The following is a 5,467-nucleotide window of genomic DNA, read 5'->3' on the forward strand; positions in this document are numbered from 1 at the left end:
AAAAAAAAAAAATAGGTTTGAATTATGGCTCCACTAATTAGCTTAGTCAAGTTACTTTGCATCCATGAACAGTTTTCCCATTTAACAAATTTATAGAACTATCAGGAAAAATATAAGTAAATAATTTATATTAAGCAATTATCACAGTGACTAGCATATTATAAGCACTTTGTAAATGTTAACTAATTTGTCTGTTTTAACCATGTAGCTTTGGATATAGAAATAATACCTACATCATAAAGTTGTGAGAATTAAATGAATAAATAAATGTAAAGGACTTAGGAAAAAAAGTCCAAAGTCTATTATTATTATTATTTAAATTAATACTTTAAGAACTATTCATTGAAATTTTAAAATTCAATACATTCTTATGTTTTAAAAAGCAGGAGATAAAAAAATATGTACAGGATAGTTCCATGTTTTATAATATGGAACCTAGTGAAGAACTTCAAATTATTTTAACAAAATGGCTGCATTTAAAAGTTGTTAGCTATTAATAGTAGAAATAGCACATCACCATAATGGAACATGACTCTGTTTTGGAAAAGACACTGGAATGGTCATTTAATTTTACTCATTATGGAAAATGACCCTCATCATTGACTAGCCCACAGAACTTGAGAAACTGCCCTTAGGGGATTCTCTGTGATAGAGTGTGGTTTCTGATTTTAGGAGCGATGATGTCTGATGCACATTTAATTATGCTCTTTGGCATCATTCTTTCATCAAAAGAATTATGTGATATAAAATCTGTCTTATGCCTTGGGCTGTGGAAAAAGGCATTATATCCATTATTTGAGGTGAAGTAGACTCCAGAAAGGTGGTATAGGATTGATAGCAATAATGAGGACCACGTGACTATGTAAACTATAAGGAGTTCTACAATAAATAAAGAAAGATCCTTCTAAACTTGAAGAAATTAATTTCTTTACCTGCTTAAAACATTTATGTTCTATGCCTGAATGCATACATTAAGTTGAGAAATATTGAGAATTCAATATAAATCATTTATCATCAGGTTGATGTGATATATAAAGATTTTAGAAAGATAAAGATTGACATGCAGATAATAATAAAAGAACATCTAGATGAAACATCAGCATTCTGAAATGTTGAAGACATTGATTTAATTTTCTAGAACAAAGTGAAGTTGAAAAAAATCATGAAAGATGATACAAATGAATATTTTATGCTAGCAACTATATTCACCAGTTATATTTTAAACCACTGCCCTTTTTTCCATCTTCATTGTAATTGCCCTAGTTTGGATATAGTTGTGGTTTGCTAAGACCTCCCAACACCCTTTGATGACTTCAATTTGTACTTTTAGTAAAACTGAAACTCTGTGCCTTGGCATTTAAAACCACGCCTAGTCTTGGTTTCACATACCTCTAAAACTCATCTACAAATCTCCTGCTTACTCTCAGTGTTCCAAGTTTCTTCTCATCTCAGGGACTTCACACTTGTTCTTCCTTTAGCTTGGAACACATTCTTTCAAGATATTCACATTGTTGGAATTCCCTTTTTATTGTGGCCTCATTTCAAATGTCACCTTCTCAGAGAGGTTTTTTTTAAAGCCTACAGCACCTGGTCTTCCTAGGTGGTCTCCCATCCAAGTACTAACCTGCTTAACTTCCGAGATCAGAAGGGATCTGGCTTGTTCAGGGTGGCATGGTCTTAGTAGAGAGGCTTTTGATGACCATGATTTCTAAAGTTTTTTAATAGTTTACTTTCTCTAAGGCTCATCTCATTACATAAAATTATATCTTTTTAAAATTTTCTGCTCTTGTATCTGGCTTGTTTGCCTGGGGAGAATCAGTGGTGGTGTACCATCTGGACAGCTTAGAAACCCTATTGGGATGTAGAGTTGATCTTAACTGATGCTGGCTGACCAGCTACCCTCAGACTTTCACTACTAACTTCATATCAACTCTAATCTCACCCTCTCCACCACCCGCAATTCAGGTTTGGTAGGACAACCTAAGTATACCGCCTCTTCTATAAGTTGCTTATTGTTAAGAGGTATTACCAAAACAAAAATTATTAAATATACTCTTCAACCTTGTAGGATATTTGGTCCTGTCAAAAACATCCACTGAGATGGTGTGTCTACTCCAGAAGGTCCTTGATATTTGGTCCACGGAGGCAAAAAGGACCGTTGGCAGTATAGCCATGACACAACTAGTGGACCAATAAAACATGATAGTGTTTTTTATGTATTTATCCTATAAACCAAAAGCGTAAATAAACATCATGGGCTATTTGGACCCAGGGACATTTTCTAAGCATGGACATTTTTGACAGGACCAAATATCAAGGACCAGTTGGCATGGACTACATTTGTTCATGAATCTTTTAAATAGGACCAATTTCAAGGACATTTTGGTGTAGACCAAATGTTTCCATGGACATTCTGAATGGGAAAAAATGTCCACTAATCCTCTTCAACAATAGTTTCTGTGGTGTTTGGATTTCTCTGTGCTAAATCTTATTCCTCCACCTCCCCAAACGCACAAGGAGAAATATACTGAAGTATGGTAAATATACTTAAAAGATATGGAAAGATATTAGCCACATAAGTTTATATATAATATATACATTATTTATATATAATTTATTTATATATAATATATAAAACAGAAAAATAGTTATTTTTTTAAAAGAACTGTGGTAGTATTAAGCATAAAAAAAATAGAAGGAAAATTACAGAACACAATAGGTGGGGAAAAAAAGGTATAAAGAACCTATAGGTAGAACAAATTATCAAGCTAGAATATCAAATTGGGAAATTCTCCCTGCTGGCAGGAAAAAAAGGAAAAAGAGAAAATATATATAAAAGAGACATGGAAGATATACATGGAATTGTCAAATCTAGAAATTAGATGTTCCAGAAGGAGAGTAAAATAATGAACAGGATAAAATATTTCAAGAAATTCCCAGAACTGAAGAAGGATGAAAGACTTGAGTTTGAAACTATTCAGAGTGCCACAAGAAAGCCCACATTCAGAAATAATGCAATGATATTAAATATAAAGTATAAATTTTTAAAGTTCAAAAGAGAGAGCAGATCATCTAAAAAGAAGAAGAATCATACTGACATCATACATTTCAACAGGAATTCTATATTAAAAACACAATGGGGTAATATTTTACAGTAAAACAATTATGAAACTAGAACTTGATGTGCAACCAAATTATCAAAATAGATGCATAAAATGCATGTGATAAATTCAAGACTAATTTATAATTATAAAACACACAAACTCATGGAAAATATGGAATAAAATAAACTTTCTCTAACTTTGTAAAGATTATATAACAAAAAACTGTTATAAATATTTTTAATGCAGAAATATTAAGATCGAAAGGATAAGAAGATCTCTTTCAGCACTATTCTTTAACATAGTATTGGGGAGTCTGCCAGCACTAAAAGAAAAACAAAATAAGTGAGAAATAAGGAATGACATAAGCTGGTGAAACTGTCATTACTTTTAAATGAAAAAAAAAAAAAATCAACAAGCTATTAGAAGTAATAAAAGCTCAGCAAAGTAACTGAATACAAGATTAACAAAACCAATAATGTTTCTCTGTACCAGAAATAAGCTAGAAAACAGTCTTAAGTGCTCGTTTCGTCACATATACTAAAATTGGAATGACAGAGAAAATTAGCACAGCCACTGTGCAAGGATGACACACAAATTTGTAAAGCATTCCATATTTTTTTTTAAATGAGGAAAGTTTAAGCGACCTCTGGGACAACATCAAGCATACGAATATTAGCCTCAGAGAGGTACCAGAAGGAGAAGAGAGAGAACAAGGAATTAAGAACCTATCTGAAGAAATGATAACAGAAAATTTCCCTAACTGGCAAAGGTTAGGTTTCCCGAACATATAAGTCCAGGAAGCACAAAGAGTCCCAAACAAGAAGAACCCAAACAGACACACACTGAGACACGTTATAATTAAAATGCCGAAGGTTAAAGATAAAGAGAGAATCTTAAAAGCAGTGAGAAATACAACTAGTTACTTACAATGGTACTCCCATAAAAAGTCAGATGATTTTCAACAGAAACTTTGCAGACTGGCAAGAAATATTTAAAGACAAGAACCTATAACCAAAAATACTCTACCCAGCAAGGCTATCAAAGTGAAAGGTGAGATAAAAAGCTTCCCAGACAGGAAAAAGCTAAAGGAATTCATCACCAACAAGCCAGTATTACAAGAAATGTTAATGGAACTTCTGTAAAAAGAAGAATAGAGAGGAAAAAAACTCATAAATAAGAATAATAAAAAGGCAATAACTATGTACCTATCAATAATCGCCTTAAATGTAAATGAATTAAATGCTCCAACTAAAGACATAGGGTAACTGAATGGGTAAGAAAACAAGACCTATGCATATGCTGTCTACAAGAGACTCACTTTAGATCAAATGACACACACAGACAGAAAGTAAAGGGATGAAAAAAGATATTTCACGCAAATGGAAGTGAAAAAAAAGCCGTGGTAGCAATACTTATACCAGACAAAATAGACTTTAAAACAAAGGCTATAATAAAAAAAAAAGAAGAGCATTAAATAATGATAAAGGGATCACTACTAGAAGACATAAGCCTAGTAAACATATACAGGAGAATCTACATATATAAAGCAATTATTGACTGACAGTAATACATTTATAGTAGAAGACTTTAACACTCCACTGACACCAATGGACAGACCTTCCAGACAGAAAATCAACAAGGAAACAGCAGCCTTAAATGACACACTAGACCAGATGGATTTAATTGATATTTTCAGAGCGTTTCACCCCAAAGCAGCAGAATATGCATTCTTTTCAAGTGCACATGGAACATTTTCCAGAATAGTCCACATGTTAGGCCACAAAACAAGTCTCAACAAATTTAAGAAAACTGAAATGATAACAAGCATCTTCTCTGACCACAATATTATGAAACTAGAAAACCACTACAAGTAAAAAATTGGAAAATACATAAACATATGGAGGCTAAATAATATGCTACTAAACAATAAGTAAGTTAACAATGAGATCAAGGAAGAAATCAAAAGAGACAAATGAAAATGAAAACACAATGACTCATACTCTCCGGAACACAGTGAAAGCAGTCCTAAGAGGGAAATTCATAGCAATATAGGCCTACCACAAGAAACAAGAAAAATCTCAAATAAACAATCTAATCTTACACTTAAAAGAAATAGAAAAAGAACAGCAGACGAAATTCAAAGTGAGTAGAAAAAAGGAAATAATAAAGATCAAAAGGAAAATAAATGAAATAGAGTCTGGAAAAACAATATAAAAGATCAGTGAAACCATAAATTGGTTCTTTGAAAGGAAAAACAAAATTGATAAACCCTTAACCAGATTCATCAAGAAAAAAAAAGGAGAGGACCTAAATAAATAAAATCAGAAAGAAAAATAGATTTGAAAGTACATTATTCACAATTG

General features: G+C 32.2%; 1 non-coding gene across 1 annotated transcript; it reads left to right on the forward strand.

Moving 5' to 3' along the window:
• The first annotated feature begins 3,620 nt into the window (after positions 1-3,620).
• LOC111745437 lies at positions 3,621-3,722 on the forward strand. Its single transcript, XR_002782648.1, has one exon. It is a non-coding gene; the product is annotated as a U6 spliceosomal RNA (small nuclear RNA).
• Positions 3,723-5,467: the final 1,745 nt, after the last annotated feature.

Source organism: Pteropus vampyrus, unplaced genomic scaffold (assembly GCF_000151845.1).
Source record: "Pteropus vampyrus isolate Shadow unplaced genomic scaffold, Pvam_2.0 Scaffold155, whole genome shotgun sequence".
In the NCBI taxonomy this organism is placed as follows: domain Eukaryota; kingdom Metazoa; phylum Chordata; class Mammalia; order Chiroptera; family Pteropodidae; genus Pteropus; species Pteropus vampyrus.